Genomic DNA, 26,404 nt, shown 5'->3' with positions numbered 1-26,404 from the left:
TCAATAAGGTAGATCTTACATTTTTGTTATAAAATGTCAGTCATTTTCAATGTTTTAAAAGGTTGACTAGCTCACAATTTTAATAAAAATAAATAAAAGGGAAAATTTTAAAGCAAAATAAATACTGTAAAAATATAGAACAGCATTTCCAAATTAAATTCTGTATAGGTAGATGAGGGCTTCAGTAGGATGCGCTATAGTCAATTAACTTAGAGAATTTGAGTTAAAAAAAAATACAGTCTCCTTATGGCATAAATACATAAATGTTCAGATGCTTTTATAAGCCAATGCATTCTTGTAAATCTTCAAGGAGTAAATGCAGTGAGCATGGGGAAAGAATTGTTTAAGCTTTTCCTCAGCTTTGAACAAAACATCTTTATTTTCCACAGCATTTCTTGAAACAATCATTTAATGGGGCACACTTTGGAAATGCTCACACAGCACAGCTATAGTCTTGAGATTAATATTACACACGGGTGACCATCCTTCTCACTCTCAAATTTTCCCACTGTCTTTATAAGGAGCCAGACCACAAGACCATAGGTAGCACTATTAATGCTTCAACAAGTACTCTTTTAAAAAAAAAAAAAAAAAAAAGAAAGCTGTGAAGGACATTACTGGGGCAACTGATGAAATCTGAAAATGGACTGTGGATCAGATAATAGAATTACAGCAATTTTAAGTGTCCTGAGATTTTATTATTGTACTATGCTTATGTAAGAGAACATTACTGTTCTTAGGAAATACACATTGAAGTATTTAAAAGCAAATTACCCTCAGATCGTTTTTTAAAAAGCACATATGGGGAAGCAGACAGAAAAAATCAGAAGGAGAGGGAAAGAGAGAGGTTGATAGAGAGAAGGAAAGGGAAGTAGTGGGGAGAATAAGCAAATGAAGTGAAATATAAATAACTGGTGAATCTTGGAAAAGGATCTTCAAAAGTTTCTTTTACTACTCTTGCAATTTTTTGGTAAATCTGAAATTTTACACACACACGCAAAACAAAAAAGACCGTGAAGAGTGATGTTCTATAGTAAGTAGGTTTGATACTCATTTTGCCTGTGTTTCATTTCGAACATGTCACAAATGTTTACTTAAAATTGCCATTCTCAGAGCTGAATGACACTAGCGAGACAGCGAGCTTTGACTCAGGCTGCCTCATACCATGGCTGGAGTGGTGGTATGCTGTCAGCGTGTGAGGGGCAAAAAGACAGTGTTGCTTTGGGAGAATGGCGAGAACCCGAGAGGTGGAGCTTGCAGTGAGCCCAGCCCAGGCTCACGGCACTCCAGCCTGGGCGACAGAGCAAGACTCCGTCTCAAAAAAAAAGACAGGGTTGCTTTGTATTGTTCATTCATGCAGGAAGCTTCTGCTCCAAGAAACAATTGAGACTTTTCTTTCAAATTTGCTTTGTTTTTTAGCAAAAATCAATCAATTTTTTTTCTTCCATCAACGAATAGGTTGAGTGCTGAAAAATAAAATGCCGAATTTGCTAGGTTTCTGTTGCTCTTGGAGAAGAGTAACTGAAAACTCAATAGCTGATGACCAAGAAAACTATTAATGTTTTGCTCCCATGTGAAGCTGACTGGCAGTAATGACTCCACAGATTACTTTTGCATTATGCTATAGTTGGTCACGTGTTACTTTCTCCACAGCTTGGAAGATCTAAAAACCCTAGTTATTGTGATCAAGCCAGGCATGAGTGAGCTTGTTTCATAGGTATTTTCTGTGGCACAGGTTTTGGGTAAGAAAAGTCCTTAAATCAAAAATATATTTTAGGCTAGAGAGTGAAATGAGCAATTTCAACACTAAGGATATTGCCATGCATTTTTTTTTTTTTTTGTATTTTGAACATTTTCTTAGCTCTGAAGGTTCCCTCTCTCTAGCATTATTAATCTCTCTCCAAACTGCACCATTTTTATCCGAGTTACTGCTTATCATGAAAAAATAAAATAAAATGTCTGTTGACTCCACTCCCGCCCCTTCAACTGCTGTTTCATTTCTCTACTCTTCTTCTCAGCAAAGTAATATGAAAGAGGCATCTAAGGTCTTTGTTTCTATTTCGTCACCCACACAGCAGAGTCTGGTTGGTCTTTCCATACCAAGCCCTCCATGCTGACCACTGGGTGATGTGAATCCAAACATAATACAAACCCAAACAAAATTATCCATGCCACTATGTCACACCCTCTTGGCCTGAGTTAGCAACAGCCCTTGGTCTGTGCCTCATTTTACTGTTTAAATAGCTTCAAAATATCTTAAGTTAGGTGGTAGTATTCTAATTACAACAGCTATCCATTCATTTTCTCTTAGCTCTGAAATTCTGTGAATTTTAAACATTATTATTAAAGTCAGAGTCATGGAGATTTCTGAAAATGTAAGGCAGTTTGGCTCACAGTGGCATTCTCTAAAATTAGGCCTAATTTCTTCTGAGTAATAAATGCTTTCACAGAGAAGGAAAGAATCCTGGTGAATTTCCAAAGTAAAATGTGTAATAGACTCTTGTTAAATTAATTCTTAAATGGAGTGATTTTTCCAAATATAGGCTAGCCTTGGGCAGTCTCAATGCATTACTTACTTTTAAGTGATTAAAGGTAACTCTTACCAAATCAATAGGAGATACCAAAGAGGGAACACTAAAACTAAAATTAGCATTGACTGAAGACATATACAAAAATAATATGAGATCCTGTTTTTCTTTAAAAGTCCAGCAAAATTATTGGAGAGTATAGAAAAAGAAATAAAAAGTTGAAAATGTAATTGGATTGGTAAGTGTCTCCCCTTACAGATATCTTTTTAGAGAAAATTACACTCTTCTATAAATTATCTAAAAGACATGAATGCTAACACGAGCACAAATGAAACCTACTCTAATGTCTGGACAGCTAAATTATGAGCAACTCTTAATGGCATATTTAAACACCAAATACCTTTGATGATCAAGAATCGCTATTCCATCTCTCTGGGGTGGTATGAAAGAAGACACAAATCACCACATTTCTCTACACCTTAAATGTAGAGAAATGCCATCTTCATTATGGCATCTCAGGGTGGAGACACAAAGGCAAAGGAGTACATGACTGTCACCTAGAAAGACCTGAAGAGAATATGAAAGGAAAATACAAAACCCCTATTCAAAGCTCCTTGAGCCTGAAAGAGATGTATTTAGAACAAAAAATTTTAGCACCCAATGGGTAGCAGCAAGCTGAAAGGAATCAGTATGCTGAGGGAATGCTGAATGCAGTTTTAAAAGCTTCAAAATATCTAATTTATAGGAGGCAAAGCTATGTCCACTGTTCTGAGGTAACTAGCTAAAATATCCCATGTTTCCCCAAAGTATTCTGAATAAATTGCTAGCCCTGCCTTCAAGGAACAAATATTTTGGTTGATGGAGGAAGATGTATATACAAAGTTATCTACAAGTAAATGTTAAGTGTGATTATATGTGCTCCTATAATTTTAAAGCAGCCCAAAGGAAGGATGAGGTGAAATCTAAGCCTAAATGAAGACTAATTCTTGGAGGAAGTAAATTCAAATGAGCCGTGGCTGATGGCTTCTTAATGGACTGGAGAGTGCTAAGATTACAGGTGAGAATAGTAAAGCTACCCATTGTTGATGACTACAGGCCATCTCTTATTGCATCACATATCTGTGAAAAGCTGCACCAAAGTAAAATATGCAAGTCAAATAATGGATTAACACATATAAAGTGCTATAAAATATAAATCCCACGATACCATACCTCTTAGATAATATTCAGTGATATGTTTCCTGCCTCTTGTCACGTTCTTTAATTTTGCTCTTTTCCATTATAATTTCACACAATTAACTAGCTGAGGTCCAAAGAGTGCCTGGTAGAAACTACAACTTCACCACTGTCAATTCACTTAGTCCTACATTGCCTCAATTGTCTTGAGACCTCTGCTTTTCATCATATCTTGATTTTTCCAGTTTTTAAAACAAGAGGACTAACAGAAACGCAGTGCCTTTTTAGAGTGATGGCATAAACCCTGATGGAGACATGGAATATCGGTCAATATACAAGAGCTCTGACATGCTAGTTGCTACACAAAGTCCAAATTTAACATACAAAAGACACGTTAGTGTAGTCAATATGTCTTATGTCTTCTGTTACTTAAAAGACAAAGATGTGCTATAAACCATCAGGCCCAAAGCCATGGAGATTAGATGGAGCATATCATGGGGCACTGAATATATCTTCCTAATGACAATCGGGGAACATTTATTGGACAGTGTGAGAAGTCTAATGGACAACTCAAAGTCTCTGTAATCAAGCTGCCCTGAAACTACAGTAATTTTGTCAGTATCACAAACGTGGTTCTAAAGGCAGTTTGCTGATGATCAAGGAAAAGATTCACATTTTGATTCTGGGCTTACTTCTCAACCTCTCTGATGGAACAATTCCAGGGGTGGCACATTTCTGACACTTGGTCCTTTCTCTCCTTCTCTCCTGCCTGTAGCTCCTATCATACTTAGACACGGTCTCTAAGAGGAAACTTTAACTTTTTCCAATCAACTACTAGACTTACAATTTTTTCTCCTTGTTTTTTCACTCCTTACAAGTATCATGAAACGAATTCCCAGAGTTTCTTTCATCAATCCTAAAACCAGTAGATTTGTCTCTGTAGAAGAGAACCTTAAAGATTTGCTCAATTTGTAATACAAAAAATTACTCCTAAAGAGAAATATCTTCCAGAGTGGATTAAAATAATAAAAAACTCAAAAACCAAAACAATTGGTTTTCATGATACAAACATACGGACTGTCTGTTTCAATTGGTCTCAATTCTGCTTAAAATAATCCCTAGGCATGAAAATATAGGCATTGTTCTCTATATTTAGCAGAAAGGTAAGAAAATGAATTCAATACATTTGTAGTTGCAAGTTTTCTAAATAAGGCAAAATCATGCACAGGGACTAGGGTAGAGTAAAAATAGAAACCTAGGCTGGTAACTATATGTCATGAGGGGAGAAAAATGAAAAACATCACTGTTTTTTTTCCCCCTTCCAGTACACAAATCATCTACTTGCTGGTTTGCAAATAAAAAAATACAGTAACTCCTCCCTCAGCCTCCCACAGAATCTTAGAAATTTGAAGCCAATTATTTTTAAATGTATATTTCTTTGCTGACTGCCTTAATATTCCACTTACCAATGTTTTGTTTGTCCTCAAAATCTCCCCTCTACTTTTTGTTTTTTTGCTCCTACTAATGTCATGAAATGATCTCTATCAACTCCGTAAAAAAACTGTCATGCATCCACCACACTCCCTCTTGGAATGTGTATGTTTCAGTCTTGTAAATTTCATACTGACAATCCCATGCAGGTGACAAAAGGGTTCTTATGTCAACATTTACTAGAAACGTATTTTCAGACACCGTAACATCATCATAAACGAATAAAGCACATAAATCATTCATCAGACACCAGTGTGCAGAGAATAGTAATAGGCCCTTCATGAAATATTTCATGTGCAAACTCTGAAAATGCTCTTACATGGGCAGGTTACCTCACCTTTCCAAGTCTCAGTTTCCTCGTCTGTGACCTTGTGTTGATAGTGTTTACTTCCTGGCCTCCTGAGAGGATGAGAGAGGTAAGATGTGATGTGAGGCTCTTAACTGTGTTTGGCATACAGGGAATTCTCCTCCCTCTTCCACAGCAACAGGTATCCCCTGTTGGAGAGCTGTCCTCAATCCCATACCCCTGCCTTCTCAGCACTCTGTTTTTTCATCAGCCTCTTTGCTTTTCCTGTCATTGCCAACCAGAGGTCTCCCTCCATGAAACTGTGCCTTCTGAGCCTATGCGTAATAAAGTATTATTCTCTGAAGGTCACTGAGCAGAATCTGCAACCTTAAACTTGGATGCTGATATCTGGAAAGCAACTGACATTTATGGAGGGTGCCCACTGAGAACACCTGACTCAAGCCATGAAATGCTGAATCATTAACAATTTAGAGCAGAAAAGAATTTAACCAAGTTAGACAACCTGTAATAGCTCTTGTGACTAGGGCCATTAAGGCCATTTTGATGTAGTTCAGATCAAACTAATGACTGTGAAGAGAAAGCACCTGAAAACAAGTAGCCTGATTTAACTTTTCTATTTCCATTTTAAACCCCATTTGGAATTTCTCTGGTGTGCCTTCCTAGGTTGACATTTTTTCCCACATCAATCCGTTCTAATTAGTCAAATGGTTTTAAACCTCCAATGTCTATTAAAAAAATCCCACAAACATTTGCACATTGACTGTCCAGAGTTTGCAAAGCAGAAGAGCTAAATTTAGATTTAAAATCTAACTCTCTCCCCTACCTTTCTTAATTACTATCAAATGCCTATAAAAGCTAGTAAGGGAAATGTAGATGAGTGGAATAGACTTGGATTATCCAATAGGGAGTGGCAAGCACCATAGTGAAATGCAAGGCACATGCACCTCCTTTAATGGCTTTCAAATTAATAGCAACCAAAACATATTCAACGCCCTGCAGGTCTAATAATACACTTCTGCTAGACAAACTGGCCAACTATTAGTCTATAACCCCAATCTAATCCAAGACTTTGGTTTCAAAAATGAGGAAATTTAACCGGAGAACTCTAAGTGGATTGTTTCAGGCCACATTAGATGCAGGTTTGCCAGTGGGATGTCTTGACTCCTAATCCAGAGCCCCCAAATTCCTCTTCACCTTGCTCCTGGTACACTTAAGGGACATAAAGAAAAACAACACTGCAAACAAAAGTCCTTATGGAATACCAACTATGTTCACTACTCAGTTCTAAGCACTGGGGTAGGTGAAAAAAATCATGGTTTTGTGGCCGTTGCCATGAAGAGGTTAATAATGTGTTATGTTACCTTTTCTATTAAGCTTAAACCCTCTGTCTCATACACACAGGCTTCCATAGACACTTACAGATCTCAGAGCTGCAAAGAATTACAGGGAATCATCTGGTGTACCTCAATGCCTTCAAGCATATAGAGCAGCGGTCCTCAACCTTTTTGATACGAGGGACTAGTTTTGCAGGGGATGGTTTCAGGATGATTCAAGTGCATTACATTTATTGTGCACTTTTTTTCTATTATTTTTACATTGTAATAAAAAATGAAATAGTTATACAACTCAGCATAATGTAGAATCAGTGGGAGCCCTGAGCTTGTTTTCCTGCAACCATACAGTCCAATCTGAGGGTGATGAAAGACAGTGACAGATCATCAGGCATTAGATTCTCATAAGGAGTGCACAACCTAGATCCCTCATGTGTGCAGTTCACAATAGGGTTTGTGCTCCTGTGAGAATCTAATGCCACCACGCTTTTGACAGGAGATGGAGCTCAGGTGGTAATGCAAGTGATGGAGAGTGGCTGTAAATACAGGTGAAGCTTTGCTTGCTAGCCAGTACTGGTCCATGGTCCAGAAGTACTGCCTTTTAAAAAAATGAAGCTACAGAAGCCTTGACAGAATAAGAAATGTACTGCAAGTAACAAAAAAATCCCGTCTTCTTGCTTCCTAGGGTAGAGGTTTCTTCTGAAAGAGACATTTCATGTCATAAGGTAGAAAATAATAACAACAATTATGTGCTAAAAAGCATGAGTACAGGCCAGGTGCGGTGGCTCACGCCTGTAATCCCAGCACTTTGGGAGGCCAAGGTGGGTGGATCACGAAGTCAGGAGTTCAAGATCAGCCTGGCCAAGATGGTGAAACTCGGTCTCTACCAAAAATACAAAAAAATTAGCTGGGTATGGTGGCAGGCGCCTGTAATCCCAGCTACTCAGGAGGCTAAAGCAGAGAACTGCTTGAACCCGGGAGGCAGAGGTTGCAGTGAGCCAAGATCGCGCCACTGCACTACGGCCTGGGCGACAGAGTGAGATTTCATCTCGAAAAAAAAAAACAGCAAGCATGAGTACAGACTGTTTAAGCTAAATATACTAAAGAAGCACTCCAGTTTTGGGAAGGGTAAAGGCTAGGATAGGTTTTAGTATGTTTTGGAAAGCTCCTCAATTAAAAAATATATTGAAAATGCTGAGAAACTATGAACAAATAGCTTCTACATAAGGGCACAGATTTCACAACATTGGTGAAGGTCAAACCTAGATCAAATAGTCATGAAATTTATCCTGGCACAATGTTCATGCTGTGTCACCAAGCTTGTGCGCCACTTCCAACAACCACCTAGCTTACAACACAACCACAGTTGAAAGCAGCAGGCATAGTCATCAGTGAGGCTGAGCCACAGCTGGACCTACTGCTAACTCCCTGTCTGGCTGTGGTTAGGACAATTCCACAGGGCTGCCACATGGAATAAGTCAGAGGGCACCTTCCATACTGTAGGACAGAATGGGGTAGATTGTCAACATCCCTTCAGGGTCAAAGATCTACAGCTAAATGTTGTTCTGTATGTTCCAATATGCTGTGAAACTACATGACTGATTCTATGTTAGAATTAACACATAGATTGAGCCTTTTAAAAAAATGAATCTGAATACACTTCAAGCTTGCTTCTCTGTTTTGTGCTTTCTGCCTATTATTTTTGAATAACAATTTCCTACCCTTTCCTCTCAAGGTTTGGAAAACATATACCTCTGAAGGTTGTTGTTGTTGTTGTTGTTTTAAAAAAAATTCAATCTACATTTCACTATCAAAAACTGAAAAGGTAGTTTTTAAATTGCTCCTACATAATACACATCATTTTGCAGAAATTTATATGTCCATGCCCTTTCCCGCATCCTCTTTCTACCCCTTTCTCACCTTTGTGGATGTATATCTGGCATTTCAGATACTGAATTTTAGATAAACATCTTATGTGTTTTCTCAACAGCTTACAACTGGCACTTTATAATTTGCAGAAAATGTTTAGAAATTTTTTATATGTTAATAGTTCCAGAGCTTACCTCCCCCAGTCATTTTATAGCACAAGTCTCTCATTTTGGGGCTATTCTGTACTTAGCTATTAGTTGGCTGGCACAAACTGAGTGTGTAGAAGTTATGTTTTGTGACACTTAAAATACATGAGAAAGCATCTTAGATTTCCTTATAGAAGATAAACCATTTATCTGACTAAAACATTCTTGGAATTCATTTTTCCCTTCAAAAGTGTCTAGATATTTTATTGTTTTCTGCTTTATTCTAAAGGAGAATTCTTTGATAGGCATGACTTTGTTTGCAAGACTTTTATTTTGTTACACTGGTAACATATGCTTTGCCAGGATTTATCTGGGTGTGGTCATCTTTTCATTCATTTTGTCTGGCTTTCAATGAAAACTTACACTAGGTTCGGCTCAGAAGAATGTTCTTCATTGTATTGTTGCAATGTTAGCTCCAGTTCTAGCCTCTTCCTCAAGAATTTCTACCGTTCTTAGGAATTTCTATAGCTCATTCTCCATCCTCCATAGTAATCATATGTATTTCTTTAACCAGTTTTATTTTTTCTTCTGCAAAGCACCTCCTCTTATTCTTCACTTAGCTAATTTACTTTTTCTCAATACAAAGTATTTGCTGATTCCAAAGTGGGTTTTAACTTGACTATTGCCTTTTTAGTACCTGTACATTTCCTGGGTGATTTCCCCTGATTTTAAAATCTTTCTATCCATGCCTGATCTGTCCTTCCAAATTTCCACTCTTGCCATGGAGAAATCACAATGACCCTGCCCTGTTCCACCACCACCTGACCTCAATTTTCTAAACCTTTCTTCTGATTTGTGAATTGTTTTCATCAGAGTGCTCTTTCTTCAAGTGCTCAGGATGATGTTCCTCTTCCTCACTTGGTAGTATTTTTCCATAGACTCCACATGCCCTCTCTTCACACAGCAAAGAGGAAAAACTTATCCCAGCGCAATGCTGCTCTCGGGAGCACCCATGGGGGCGCTGACTGAATGGCCTCACATTTGCAAAGTTGCCTTCAGTTTGTCAGGAAGGCTTTTGTCTTTAACATTCTGAACACACGAAATTTATTAAGAACATTTTCTAGGTTGCATGGCTACTCATGTCTTCTTGTACCTTCTCTTGCTTACAGAGCTTTATGTATAGAAGGTACATATTTATGCATACATATATACACATTTACATGTATATGTGTATACACATATGTATACACGTATATGTATATATGAATGTATACACATACATACATGCATATATTTACATGTACATTTAAATATATCTGTACATATTTACATGTATTTATGTATACATGCATATACACATGGAAATATATATAGACATACATGTAAATAGGTGTGTATGTATACATATATACATGTATATATTGTATATATGTATGTATATATGTATGTCTACATCCACACATACATGTCCATATTTATGGGCATATTTATGCATACTCAGATACACAAATACTTCTGTGTATATGTGTGTATATGTAGGTGTATACATACATGTATGCGTATGTATGTAGGGAAAGAAAACTGTAGTGCATATGGACTCAAAAACAACATCTATGCAGAAAGAAGAGAAAATGCTCATCTTCCCAGTTGCTACTGACACTGGATTTTTGCATCCAGGGTACAAATACAGGTCAGAAGATAAAGCATCTCCTAAAGAACTCCTGGTGAGGGGAGGAAATGACCTGTTTCTGAAAGCATATCATATACTATCTTCAACTGTGTCCATTAATGTAGTTTCCTAAACCTTGAAGGTTCATGAAGACCCCTCCCAGAGTCTGGGAAAAGATTGATTGGAATTCCTAGTTTTTGATAATAGATAATTCCTCATTCTGTTTTATCTTCAGACATTTTAGGAGGTAAGAGAGTGTGAGAATGTGAGTGTGAAGCGATAAGTCACTGTGCTTTTTATTTGCATATCTCTAATGACTATGATTTCCAGCATCTTTGTATGTGCTTGATGACCATTTGCACATCTTAGAGAAATGTCTATTCAAGTCTTTTGCCCATTTTTAAATCGAGTTGCACATTTTTATACTGTCATTTTTAAATCAGAAGTCCCTTTTTAAACTTCTCTCCATTGTAGAAGTGTACAATGTTACAGATAAAAGCTATCTGAGTATGCCCTTGCAACTCTCCGTTTTACCAACATGCACCATGATACCCAGAGGTGACAGGTAGTATGCCCAAGGTCTCATAGCTTATGAAAAAGCCCAGACCATAACTCAAATGTCCTAAGGAGGCTCTCTACAGTTCTGGAGAGAAAATGGTAAAGATACTTATTTGGAAAAAGTTTCCAAGCCAGTGTGTACTTTTGCTTTACCAATCTTTAGGGAAAAGGAGGAGTGACTCTCATTATTCTTGAAGCGCTGTCCTGTCACTAACAATAGCCAGTCCTCATTTCTTATCCTCTGAAATGAGCAAAAACCCCACAAAGGGAGGGAGGCCAACTTCATACACATAAGGAAAAATGACCTTCCTATAGTCTGTGTACAAAACTAAAAGGGTACTGAACCATTAAAGATTCTTTGAAAGTCACACACACACTGGATTTCTCCTTTTTCAACTGCTTATAGGTAGCTGCAGCCTAGAAATGGATGAAGGGTTTTTCAATTTATGCAATTGTCAGATATTTTTCCTTCTGCCTATAAGCCATGCACTGCCCCTAAAGTCAAATTTGCAAAGTATTCTTGCTAAGTATTTCATGGATTTCATTGTGCATTTAAAAAAATGTAGCCCTGAAGCTAATAATATGATAGGCACCAAAAACATGGTCCTTTTGAATTGATTCTATAAGACTGACTGTTAATGAACCTTGGAGGAATATAGCAAGGAAGAACACTTTACAAATTCCAAATTCATATATACTGACCATTTTGAGGCAAAACTCGCTTTAAAGTCAAGAGGTTCCCCCAGACTTCTGCTGTCATAATCCCAGCGCAACTCAGTAGATTCAGTTCTGAGAGAGAGATCTGTGATTGCTTTCTCAGCATCCCCTCCTCTTTCATTTGCAATGACTCGTTTTCACTCTGCTACCCATACCTCCCTGCACAGCCCAGAGGCCTTGAGTATTAGGTGTGGGACTTGTGACTAAGACCACCAAGCCAATGATCATAATCACATTCCCTGGGTACAGTTATTTGTCCAGACCTGGGCATGCGACTCCAGTCAGGCCAATGTGACAGGTAGTGAGTTTTTCTGTGTGCTCCTGGGAAAGATATTTCTGGGTCTTCTGAAAGAGCTCCTGAAGCAATGACATCCCCTTTCCCTTCAACAAGGTAGACGGAAAAAGACAAAATTAATCAACTTCAATCTATATGTAAGATTTATTAGGGAAATAAGGGAACTAATAAGAAAATTTCATTGCCAATCAAAAGTGAAGGCATACTTAGAATAATTTCTTAGAATTAGGCATGGCTTTGTAAATACCGCTGCAAAGGCAACAGCTTATACAGCAAGATAATCTGGCTCAGTTTACAGTAATGTTATTCTTCTCAGGAACAGAAATCATGGAAACAATCAGGATATTTAAAAAAATAATAGCTATTATTTTTGACATTGAGCTGATCAATGTAATTTGAGCTGTCATTCAAATAGACTAAAAAAATAGGTAACTTTATGAGAAGAAATAAACTTAAGAGAGCATACCAAAATCACATTTTAAATTATTTTTCTGCTTCCATCAAAACAAAAGCAATGTTATACTTTTTTTCACTGCATTTTCAAAACATGAAACGTGGGTTGCAGGGGTAATCACTGACTCCCTTAATAAAAGTCATAAATCAAGGAAAGAACAATACTTTTAGAAATATGTGAGTTACCATGGAAGGCTAGAAATGTAGATAAACTGAAATCTGACATTTAGAGGTCAGTAGTGAAGAGGTTATTGTTTACACGGAAAGCTATTTGTGCAATTAACTGAAATTAATTATGCTTGTATAAACTTCATAAACATATCACAGATCTGGATTTTTGACTAATTAAGCTTTAATTTAGCTGCAAAAACTAAACCATATAAGCGTTTATCAGAAAACCCTACTCACCCATTTAAAAAAAAAGGTAAAATCATAGATTTTAGAAACCATCTGGAGAAATAAACAATTTAGGGAAAGCTGCAAAGACAGAAATTATAGTCAATTATCCAAGATGTAAAGCCATATTTTGAGGTTATGCTGTCCTTCATTTTCTCAAGAGTACCCCTTAATTAAATACAAATAATCAGAAATGGCAATTAATATATTGCTATAATTCCCTGATTAGATAGTGGAGTCCATTTACAATGTTTGAAGGTTGCTGTGACGCTGAATAAAGCAAATAGAGTATATTTCATGAATTGCTCCCAACTGTCCCTTATTGGAAAAGTTCTCCACAGTGGTCCATCCCAGAGACTAGCCACGAGGTTCACAGTAGTCATGCTATCAAATGCTATTTCTGTTTTTTTCATTTGTTTTGAGATGGAGTCTCTCTCTGTCACCAGGATGCAGTGCAGTGGCGTGATCTTGGCTCACTGCAACCTCTGCCTCCCGGGTTCAAGTGATTCTTCTGCCTCAGCCTCTTGAGTAGCTGGGACTACAGATGCGCACCACTACTCCCAGCTAATTTTTATATTTTTAGTAGAGATGGGGTTTCACCACGTTGGCCAGGATGGTTTCAATCTCTTGACCTCGTGATCCGCCCGCCTGGGCCTCCCAAAGTGCTGGCATTACAGGCATGAGCCACCACGCCCAGCCTCAAATGCTATTTCTAAACCATTTGAACACTCAGTCTTTATTGACAAATAGGAATATTGGCTTTGAAGAGGGCTTCCAAGAAGGCAGAGATTTTGAACCACCTAATGTAAGCATCACACCATACAAATCAGAAATAAGCCAGTAAAGGTCAAATGGCCTCTCATGAATGACATAGTGCAGTGTGGAGACTCAAGTACATGTGTGTTGCTTCTTCATTGGCTCCTACTTAGGGTGTGTGTTCCTACAGTGGAGACTGTCTGAATGGCAATTCCCTTTTCTTGCCACTACACATAGACTGCCTACTCTAAGTCCTTTCTCAATCAGGGCTTTTGAACTTGCTTTTCCTTCTGCCTAAAATCTTGCCCAGCTCTTCCCATGACTGTCTCAGTATGATTCCTTTAGGCTTCTACTAAAATTTGCCTTTCCAGGGAGGCAAATGCTGATCCATGTCCAAAGTAATCCACATGCAATTTCACGTAGTCATCTCTCTCTGTAGACTTCAGAGGACACATCACAACCAATAATTATTTTAGTTTACCTCTTTATAGGCCATCTCTTCCACCAGAATAGCTATAGTTTACTGTGTTTCACAAAGTCCTATTTTAAGTTGAACCAGCAATAATGTGTACATATAAAATATTTGAGTCACCATATTTCTTACAGTAATGATGATTTTCAGCAACACCCAAGTTACGTATGCTTTTAAGACTCTATTAGTCATTCCTTTAAACATGAGCTTATGACTCTGTGCTGAATTTTAGCAACTGAATCTTATTTTCCTCTTTGTAAGACAATTCTCCAAATGTTTTAAGTTGACAGGGATAACAACTAGCACTGAGTGTCTACCATACTCTACTTTCTGGTTATCTCTAATCTTTATTACAACTCTTCAACACAAGTATTGCTAATCTCACTAGTACAAATGAGTAAAGGAAGGGTCAGAGAAGGTTAGGTACTTTGCCAATATTGTCTAGATCATCAGTAACAGAGCAGAAGCTTCCAGCTCTGTCTTCTTCAAAACCTGGTAAATTACACTGCTTCTCTCCTAAAATCACATGTATCTGCACATCAGGATTTTTCTGAATCATCCTTTTGGTGCAAGATTTTTCTTGGTCCCTTCACTGGACTTGCAACAGGGTTGCCCTATTATTTGGCCTGCCCGCTGTGCTCAACCCCTTGCAGGAGGGAGCGCATGAACAAGCAAGTACAGGATCTTGTTGGGCGCTCCAGGCTCCAGCAGGAGCAAGCTCCATACGGGGCCTGCAGCAGCACCCAGGTTAGGGTGCCCATGACCCCAAAGCCCCAGAGGGGCTTACAGCATTACAGTGTTCTCTTAGTTCTGCCATCTGCGGGTGGCAGTGTGTTAGCAGCTCAACTGACCTCTTGCCTCATCACGTGGGGCAGTTGCCCTCTGTCAGCGAGAGCAAACGACCAGTGTGACAACCTTTCTGGGTACCTACTCTCGGTGGGCGCCAAGCCCTTGTCTGGCATCCAAGTAGAATGAGGTCATGCAGACAGCTGAAGGATGGTGAAGCCTAAGATTTGTATTAAGTGATGAAAATGGCTCTCAGTAGAAAGGGGAGCTGGAGAGGGGATGGGAAGGGTGAGCTGTCATCCCCCAAAGTCTGGCTGTCGCTTTCACAGTCCGGCCATCTCTTCTCCAAAGTCCAGTGGTCTCCTCAAAGTCTGGCCATCTCCCCCTCTACTGACTGAGTCTGGAGTCTTTACAGGCACAGGATGGGAAGTGTGTGCCGACTGGGTTGTGAGTATGCAATAAAGGTTAAAGTGAAGACAGCACTCAAAGGTGGACACAACAGTGTAAAAAACCAATTAGGCCTGTAATTCCAGCACTTTGGGAGGCCAAGGCAGGCAGATCACCTGAGGTCAGGAGTTTGAGACCAGCCTGGCCAACATGGTGAAACCCCATCTCTACTAAAAATACAAAAATTAGCCAGGTATGGTGGCAGGTGCCTGTAATCCCAGCTACTCGGGAGGCTGAGGCAAGAAAATTGCTTGAACCAGGGAGGCAGAGGTTGCAGTGAGCCGATACTGTGCCATTGCACTCCAGCCTGGGGTAGGTATATGTAAAATAGGTGAAGGGTAGGGATCAACCAGAGGAAAGCACACCAAACAGGAAGACAAGTTCTGAATTTGATCTGAGGATTTAAGTTGTAGCTTTGCTTTCAGGCTTTAAACTGTCTTTAGCTTGGAGGTGGGGTTTCAGTGGGGACCCGCCCCTGTCTGCCTGGACATTTGGCTGCCTCCTGTCACTATCACTTTGCACTATGGGATCAGGGCAACCCTGGACAATGAGAGTCAAATGGAAAATGAACCAAGAATTTGAGAAGTCTGGACTGAGAGGATTTGCTCCAGCATAATTAAGTCTACCAGTTGTGAGGCCTCTTAACCTTTCTAAGTCCAATAGGTGATTCATACAATATGACAGAAAAGAATCAGTAAGGTCCATTAGAAAACACAAAGAGAAAACAATTTCTCGGTAAGCTGTATGGGAGGTATAGCATCAGCTGTGAATAAGTACTCGTCTTCATATGTGTGCATTAAGAAAGTTCCAGAAATGAGTGCATCTTAGGGATACTGGAGACCATCAGCATTCTTCATGTGCCCTGCTGTTGACTCATCTTAATAACATCACAAGCACAGAGACTAAGGGCTCTGGGGAATGGAGACAGTATCTTCTCAGACTGCTGAGCATCAGGGAGGATAGGTGCAACAGCTCTTAGAAATTCTGGGTCTAGGCTGGCTTTATATCCCAGCTCTGCGACTTACTGCAACCTTAGGGAAGTGGCTTGACCTCTTCTCTAGCCTTAATTTCCTCATCTGGGAAAAGGGGGTAACTATAGGACTCATCTTCTAGGGCTGTTACAGAGATTAGATAACATGTCCTATGTTAAGTGCTCAGTATCATACCTGGCACAGAATAAGCTCTTAATACATGTCATCCTATTAATTAATGACAATAATCAACCTGTGAATCCTGAGGTCAATGTTGATATACTTGTAAGTGGCCAGATACTGTTTTGCACCAATGAAGAAAGCAAAAGACTTGTTATAAACCAGCTCCAAAGAAGAAAGCAAAAGAATTGTTATAAACCAGCTCCAAAGAAGAAAGCAAAAGACTTGTTATAAACCAGTTTCCTTTTCATAACGCATACAGTATTTGTATTCAGTATGAGTAATTATAGTCTGATTCTATCCTCACACGTGAGGTCCCCAATTATACCACAAGGTAGCCAAATAGTCCTTAAGAAAGCAACTGTCATGACTTGTCCCTACTTCTATTTATGATTCTTTTCTCTTCCCTTTTAGCTTCTTATTTTTAATTTTTCTTGAATCCCACAAGTGTTACATAAGTGCATTCTCCTCACCAAATGTTCAACAGCATAAGGTAGCACGGAAAAGTTGCCTTCCACCCCTCTCCCACCTGTCTCCCCACCCACCACCACCACCAGTCAACTCCTCTCCCTGAGGAAACATCAGATTTTCTGCAGATCCATATACAACATTACTAGATACCCATTTCTTCATTTCACTTTGGCTTCCTTTGTTGAGTTTTCATTTTTAACCTCTGTGCAATCATCTTGACTTGAAAGCCCCTCTTCAATTATGCCAAATCACCCCTTCCTGCCTTCTTTACACCATCCACTTACCCTGACTGTTCTTTTACATTTATTTGATTGTGTTAGTAATTCCAATCCCTCCTCCATTAGACAGATAGCTCCATGAGGGAGGAACGGCATTTGCTCTTCTTCACTCTCATATCTCAAGCACTTAGTATAGTCCTTGGCTCACTGTAGGAACTCAACAAGCATGTGTTGAATAAACAACTGTTTCTCATTCATAAGGCTGTCAATACATCATAATTATAGTAATAATTGACTCGAAGAGGTGAGGATTTCCAACAGAAACCATTCATTTAATTGAGACTAGGAAATAAGTCAGAAGCACAAGGCTCTCCACTAGTGAATGAACAAGATACAAATTATTTCTGCTGTCTCCTCCCTGCCAAGGACTGCAATGCAGGTTTCAATTCAGACTACCTGAAATTGCTTATGTGAACTATAAAGCATTCATTTATTAAATGGCAAGCAACTATGTATGGCACAAAGCTGATTTAACCCAGGGAGTGACTGAGTGACCCAAATGATAATTTTCCTCTATCTTTGGGTTTTAGGGACAACGCTTCCTATTTTATCATGTAATTAAGAGATTATGAGAGAAAGAGAGAAAACATGGTTACTTAACATGGCAGATGACAGCCTCATGTAATAATGGTCTAAACTCCCATACATTGGCCAACCCAAACTGTATGATTAGCTAAGGGACCAGAATATGCTGAGTCTTTAACCCTATACCTCATGGATACTGGCTCAGTGACTTGCCTGATTCTGCAGAAAGTCAATGTTGCCGAGTTCTGCCATCCATTGCTCACTCTTATTTATTCTAAAGTTGGGGGGTTGACCATAGTACATATTAGGCATGAGACCTAGGAAGTACTCCACTTAATAAAGCTGGCTGGTAATTAAAAGCCGGGCAAAATGCATAATTTTTATCTACACAAGCATTCAGTGAGGTTTCTACAATAAACAGAAAGGCTGCCCTACTACTGAGAACTGTTTGCCTATCCTTTAACTTTATTTATCAAAGCAACAAGCAGTTTACATGTAACTGAGTGAAGAACAAAAGTAACTGAAAAGCAACAAAATTATGATTCTTCTAACATAGACACAAGCTATGTAGTTAGTATGACCCCTTAAAATTATTCATGAGGATAAAACCGCTTGAGTCGACAATGGCTGAGCCAATACTGAAGTCATTTTAAAATGCCCATTCCTCATTGACCCTAGCTATACAATGACCATCATTGCCACTGAACATTATACAAGTAAATTCATTACTGTTTATGAGACATTCATTTTCCTTTTTGACAGTAAATGTTTTCAGAGAAAATTAAAAGCATAAGCTTTGAAGTTAGACATATCTTGGTTTATATATTGACCTGGCCACCCATTAGCTAAAGAGGTTGGACAGGTGAATTAAGCCTTCTATGTTTCAGTTTCTTTACGTAGAAAGAGGAGATAATAGTCCCCATTCACGGGGTCACTGTGAGGAGTAAGAGATAACAAAGCCAGGCACTTAACATTGTTCAAACAATGTTCAATACAAGGTGTGGTGTTTGCATGCTTAAGAGCATTGATGGTGATGGTACTGTTGCACAGATTGTACTTTTCCTAAAATGGCCATAGCAGTATCTCTGTATCAGTTTCCTGTGGCTACCATGACAAATTACCACAAAACTCTCAGCTTAAAACAATATAAATTTTCTCAAAGTTCTAGAAGCCAGAATTCCAAGCCCTCTGGAGGCTCTAGACGAAAATCTATCCCTTGTCTCTTCCCAATTCTAGTGGCTATCAACATTCCTTAATTGGTGGCCCTATCACACCAACCTCTGCTTCTCTGATCATATTGCCTCTTCCTCTTCTGTGTCAAACTTTCCTCTGCCTCATCATTATAAGGACACTTGTCATTGAATTGAGGGCCCACCTAGGTAATCCAGGAATTATCTCCTCATCTCATGAGCCTTAATTTAGATGAGACCCTTTTTCCAAATAAGGTAACACTCACAGGCTCCAAGGATTAGGAGCATATAATGTAGGGGGCCACTATTCAATCCATTACAATCTCCCATCCCACATACTCCTCTAGAACTTTGCAATTCCCCCATGAAGAAGTGGAGCCCATGTGCCCTCTACTTGAATCTAGGCAGGCCTTTGTGTCTGCCTACACAGCAGAGTAGAGTGGAAGTGATGCAATCTGACTTCTGAGTCTGGGTCATAACAATGCTATGCGCTTCCATCTTCTTTAAATGGAACATATATTCTAGAGTTTAGCAACCACGTCAAGGGCAAGCCCAAGTTAGCCCATAGGGAAGAGCTGTGTGTAGGCGTTCTGGCCAGCTGAGGTCCCAGCTGACAGCTAGCATCAACCACCCACACATGTAAGTAAACACACCTGGAGATGATTCCAGTCCCAGCTGTTGAGATACCCCAAGCCTTTGAGTCTCCCAGCTAAGGTGCTAGACAGCAGGGAAAAGGGACAAGCCATCTCCCCTGAGCTCTGCCCAAGCTGCAGAATCATGAGTAAAACAAATTATTGCTGTTTTATTAAGCCACTAAGTTTTGGGGTAGTTTGTTGTGTAGCAATAGATAATCAGACCAATTATTCATTAAATAATTAAATGAATGAAGATTAGAAATTTAAAAAGGCACATAAGATATACTCCCTGGCCTCATAAAATGAGTTAGGGAGGATTCCCTCTTTTTCTATTGATTGGAATAGTTTCAGAAGGAATGGTACCAGCTCATCCTTGTACCTCTGGTAGAATTCGGCTGTGAACCCATCTGGTCCTGGACTTTTTTTGGTTGGTAAGCTATTGATTATTGCCACAATTTCAGCTCCTGTTATTGGTCTATTCAGAGATTCAACTTCTTCCTGGTTTAGTCTTGGGAGGGTGTATGTGTTGAGGAATTTATCCATTTCTTCTAGATTTTCTAGTTTATTTGCATAGAGGTGTTTATAGTATTCTCTGATGGTAGTTTATTTCTGTGGGATCAGTGGTGATATCCCCTTTATCATTTTTTATTGCATCTATTTGATTCTTCTCTCTTTTTTTCTTTATTAATCTTGCTAGCGGTCTATCAATTTTGTTGATCCTTTCAAAAAACCAGCTCCTGGATTCATTGATTTTTTGAAGGGTTTTTTGTGTCTCTATTTCCTTCAGTTCTGCTCTGATTTTAGTTATTTCTTGCCTTCTGCTAGCTTTTGAATGTGTTTGCTCTTGCTTTTCTAGTTCTTTTAATTGTGATGTTAGGGTGTCAATTTTGGATCTTTCCTGCTTTCTGTTGTGGGCATTTAGTGCTATAAATTTCCCTCTACACACTGCTTTGAATGCATCCCAGAGATTCTGGTATGTTGTGTCTTGGTTCTCGTTGGTTTCAAAGAACATCTTTATTTCTGCCTTCATTTCGTTATGTACCCAGTAGTCATTCAGGAGCAGGTTTCAATGCCATCCCCATCAAGCTACCCATGACTTTCTTCACAGAATTGGAAAAAACTACTTTGAAGTTCATATGGAACCAAAAAAGAGCCCGCATCGCCAAGTCAATCCTAAGCCAAAAGAACAAAGCTGGAGGCATCACACTACCTGACTTCAAACTATACTACAAGGCTACAGTAACCAAAACAGCATGGTACTGGTACCAAAACAGAGATATAGATCAATGGAACAGAACAGAGCCGTCAGAAATAATGCCACATATCTACAAGTATCTGATCTTTGACAAACCTGACAAAAACAAGAAATGGGGAAAGGATTCCCTATTTAATAAATGGTGCTGGGAAAACTGGCTAGCCATATGGAGAAAGCTGAAACTGGATCCCTTCCTTACACCTTATACAAAAATCAATTCAAGATGGATTAAAGACTTAAACGTTAGACCTAAAACCATAAAAACCCTAGAAGAAAACCTAGGCATTACCATTCAGGACATAGGCATGGGCAAGGACTTCATGTCTAAAACACCAAAAGCAATGGCAACAAAAGCCAAAATTGACAAATGGGATCTAATTAAACTCAAGAGCTTCTGCACAGCAAAGGAAACTACCATCAGAGTGAACAGGCAACCGACAAAATGGGAGAAAATTTTCGCAACCTACTCATCTGACAAAGGGCTAATATCCAGAATCTACAATGAACTCCAACAAATTTACAAGAAAAAAACAAACAGCCCCATCGAAAAGTGGGCAAAGGACATGAACAGACACTTCTCAAAAGAAGACATTTATGCAGCCAAAAAACACATGAAAAAATGCTCACCATCACTGGCCATCAGAGAAATGCAAATCAAAACCACAATGAGATACCATCTCACACCAGTTAGAATGGCAATCATTAAAAAGTCAGGAAACAACAGGTGCTGGAGAGGATGTGGAGAAATAGGAACACTTTTACACTGTTGGTGGGACTGTAAACTAGTTCAACCCTTGTGGAAGTCAGTGTGGCGATTCCTCAGGGATCTAGAACTAGAAATTCCATTCGACCCAGCCATCCCATTACTGGGTATATACCCAAAGGACTATAAATCATGCTGCTATAAAGACACATGCACACGTATGTTTATTGCCACATTATTCACAATAGCAAAGACTTGGAACCAACCCAAATGTCCAACAATGATAGACTGGATTAAGAAAATGTGGCACATATACACCATGGAATACTATGCAGCCATAAAAAACGATGAGTTCATGTCCTTTGTAGGGACATGGATGAAATTGGAAATCATCATTCTCAGTAAACTATCGCAAGAACAAAAAACCAAACACCGCATATTCTCACTCATAGGTGGGAATTGAACAATGAGAACACATGGACACAGGAAGGGGAACATCACACTACGGGGACTGTTGTGGGGTGGGGGGAGGGGGGAAGGATAGCATTGGGAGATATACCTAATGCTAGATGACGAGTTGGTGGGTGCAGTGCACCAGCATGGCACATGTATACATATGTAACTTACCTGCACATTGCGCACATGTACCATAAAACCTAAAGTATTATAATAATAATAATAATAATAATAATAAAATAAATAAATAAATAAATAAATAAATAAATAAATAAAAAAGATATACTCCCTGACACTTAATATATTAAATCTTTGGCTAAGCAGATACAGAGTAAGCAAACATACACACTCACACCCTCATACTTCTAGAAGAAAAAAGATGTCCATCTTTCTCATTCTGGGTCAGGGAATATGGAGGACCCAGTGATCACACACAGAAATTATGTGAGGCCGAGGCAGGCAAATCACTTGAGTTCAGGAATTCAAGACCAGCCTGGCCAGCATGGCGAAACCCCATCTCTATTAAAAATACAAAAATTAGCCAGGCGTGGTGGCACACGCCTGTAATCCCAGGTACTCAGGAGGCTGAGGCACAACAATCGCTTGAACCTGAGAGGCGGACGTTGGAGTGAGCTGGGATCACACCATTGAACTCCAGCCTAGGCAACACAGTCAAACTCTGTCTCACAGAAAAACAAAAATTATTTGAGGGTGTTGGATCTTATATACCATCTGATCCAACTGTATATTTTACAAGTTGGGAGAATATGGCTGAGAAACACTCCCTGCAACTCCCTCCTGAATACAGCTCTTCACCCAACAAAAGTTCACCTTGCTCCTCCCAGGCAAGATGAAAAATCTAGCACAGTCTCAGGACTTTTCCAATTAAGAATATTGAAAGGAAGAAATGAGACAGAATGAATGTGTGGAAAAGGTACAAAGCTGATTAAAAAACATAGTAGTTATCTTGGCTGTTTATCAGATTATGAGAAATTTTCCTCTCCTTTTTATATTAAAATGGTTTTGGTTTGTTTTCCTACCTTAATCCCACAGCTCTGGGTCTTGGAAAGTGCCTGGGGCACAGGAAGGACAGGCAAAAATTGTTGTATGGTGAGGCACAAAGAACTTTTTGGTTCAAGGGCCTTACCATGCCATCCAAGATGTATCTAAGAAGTAGGACATTAGGTTTTGGACCAGTTTTGAAACAAAGAACTTCCTGTGATGACGGAAATAATCCGTATCTGCTCTAAGATGGCAGCTACTAGCCATGTGTAGTTGTTGAACATTGTGATGTGACAAGTGTGACTAAACAGATGTCTTCAATGTTAATTTTAAATCCTTAGTAGACAGTGTCATTCTAGAAAGATTATTTACAAACAACTCTGAGCCTAGAAATCTTAACTAATGATTCTCAGGCAAACCTACTGATGGGAAACCAACTCATATTTACTGGTTCTTTCTATAGTTTGAATCATCTAACCCCACCCCAGTCTACCATGGAAGGACTGACCTGCAGGTTCTCAGTGGCAGCAAGCCCTTGGGATTTGCTACTTCTCTTCTATGATTGCTTAATAATTCAGTCAGCATGAACAGATCCTTGTGATGTGGCCACAAGTTCAGATTTCTGAGAGTTATTCAGAGCTCACAGCAACATGACCAGTAAGAACTAAAATTTCCACGTGTGAATGGCTATGTGTGATACACAAAGACAAAAAATATTTCCAGGAAGATTTTCTAACATTGTTCCTCTCAATTCTAGGACATAAAAACAACTTTGGTTGTATGAAAACTCTCGTAAGTGGAAAAGGTCACAAATATTGTCCAAATAATAGGATAAAGTTGCACAGTAATTTCTTTATAATTGGAATTCAAGCTTTTCAGTTTGACCTCTCCAAAGTCTATAATTTGCAGCCTGTTTGACTTTACTCATGTCAGCTCCTATTCTCATCTTTCCCCATCCCCTCTTTCCACTCCAGTGGCCTAAGCTCTCAATACTAGAACCATTATGCCTGAGGCTCCACAATCAAGTTTAACTTACCAGCTTCCAGACTATAATCACACTGCTTTCTCTGCTTCCACCACCACACAAAAGGCCTTATCCATCCTTGAAGACACAACTCAAGAAGCCTTCCAGTGCCTCTAACTTTAGCTAATTTATTCTTTCTGCAACTTTCATACTTCTTTAAAACATGTAATTTGTGGAAAGTATTAAAATTATACGTGTGTTTTCTTCCCTAGTAAATTATGAGTACCTAAAGTATAGAATTGTTTTATTCTAATCTTTAGTTTCTACACAAAGCATAGTATACTCAACTGTGTGCTTAAGAAATACTGATTCAATTGAAGCAAATATGCCCAATAGATTGTATAACTTTATAGCAGCCTTGATTCATGTTATCTCCAGTAATTATGATACCCAAATCATCCCTGATGCTTTACATTCTCACAAAGGTATAAAACACAGGAAGTTTCAAACCAAATAGGACATTAGAGAGCCATATCCTAGGACTGACTATGGAATAAAAATAAATTTTTGTTTTTCTGCATTACAATTTTTATGGTGCTTTTAAAAAACAACATTTTGGCCATTTTTCAGATGGATGGATTGAGCTAATGGATTAAAAGTGACCACACAGTCAAAGCACTGAGAGATGGAAGCATGATTTTCTCAGTGTAGGAAGCACTTCCAAGTCCCCAAGCTAAGCTGGCACCCGCACTGAAGCGGATGCTACTCAAACTCACAATATATTAACAGTGTTAAATGAAAAGTATAACTAACGCCAATAATATCACTTTCACTCATTTACTAAGCAAATCTGTATATTAGCTAGGATGAAGTCTCCTGCCTTTAATCTATTTCACACTCCATCATTACCCTTCTTTTCTCATGTAATTAAAATGTAGCAGGTAGTTGATACACAGAGGGAGTGTCTGTATTAAAAATACCTTTTCATAATCAAATTCAAGCACTCATCTCATTTATGATCTGTCTACCTTAATAAATCAACTAACACTTCATTTTAGAAATCATATAAAGCTCTATTAACCCATCTTTATACATTTTAATTTAAAATGACTGCCTATTCATAATTTTCTCCCTTTCATTTATTCAATAAACATATTCTAAGTGTCTACCACGTACTTTATATGTATCCTCACTCCCCTCAACTTGAGTTAGTTTGACTGGGTCGCAGTTCCTTGAGCTTACCCAAAACAGATGATGTGTCAGCGTCCTGAGTTATGGAACGTGCAGGCCGTTCTCTCTGGCTTTTACTGTTTTACAATGTGTCCAATTTACAAGCATTAGAATGCCTTCCTCTGACCCTCAGTGGATCTTTATCTTACTTCAGGGTAAATAAATCATGTTTTAGACATTGCACTGAACAAATTCAATTTGTCTTCATGAAAAATAGCCCTTGGAAAATGGGCAGCATTGTGTACTGAAGAAGAGCAGTGACGGTAGAGCCAGACTCCCTGCAACCTATCCCAGTTTCATCATCCACTGACTGTGTGACCTTGGGCAAGTTACTGCACTTCTTGGAGCCTCTGCTTCCTCCTCTGTCAAATGTGGATAACAAGGGTGCTTAGCTCATAGGGTTCTTATGTGCATAATGTGAAAACATTATAAAGTTAATCCTGTATGAGTTTTTATGAAATAAATGGAAATTCATTTCTTACATGATCACAAGTGACAACAGTTTGGATTTTGTAATGTTAACGAATAGAAACTAAAATAGAAATCAGGAGATCTATATACTACAGGTATAGGTAGCTATCATTTACAGAGGTCCCACCATTTTAGCAACATGATCAGATACTTGACATCCATTATCTCCTTTGTGTGGTCTGCAAAAGGCAATCTACAGTTAACACATGTTGAAAGCCTACTGAAAACAGGCACTGAGCAGGGCTACAAAAATGTATAGAGAATAATCCCTGCTACTGAGAGAAGTTTCCAGAGCAGCTGAGGTGCTCAAGCTGGGTCAGAAAACTTTGCTATCTACTTTGGTTCCAACATCTGTAGAATAAGGATGTCTGATGAGGTGACTCCTAAGGTTCCTATTTCATTTAATTTTACAAGTACTGGGATAAGATATCATACCATCCACTGATGACTCCTAAGCCTTTTGTAGTTTTGTCACTTAATAACCACTTGTGCTAAATGATTGTCTACGTGATCAATACTACAGTATTTTGGAAGGTCTTTGAGGCCACGTTATTTTGATTGGGCTGGTAGAATGCACTAGCAAAAGTAACAGCTCTCTATTAGAATGAGATGTCATACAGCCTAGGGAAATATAAAATGACAAAAATCAGCGTCCAAACAGGAAGATGCCCGAGAT

At 38.8% G+C, this 26,404-nt stretch overlaps 1 protein-coding gene across 11 annotated transcripts in view; it reads right to left on the bottom strand.

The window, feature by feature from the left end:
• SGCD (sarcoglycan delta) overlaps positions 1–26,404 on the bottom strand; it is a 1,056,619-nt gene that overhangs the window by 392,112 nt on the left and 638,103 nt on the right. The window lies entirely within an intron of this gene.

The sequence above is a fragment of the Pongo pygmaeus genome, chromosome 4, assembly GCF_028885625.2.
Source record: "Pongo pygmaeus isolate AG05252 chromosome 4, NHGRI_mPonPyg2-v2.0_pri, whole genome shotgun sequence".
NCBI lineage: Eukaryota > Metazoa > Chordata > Mammalia > Primates > Hominidae > Pongo > Pongo pygmaeus.
The sequence above is the reverse complement of the archived record's forward strand: the minus strand, read 5'-3'. Positions and strand labels throughout refer to the sequence as shown.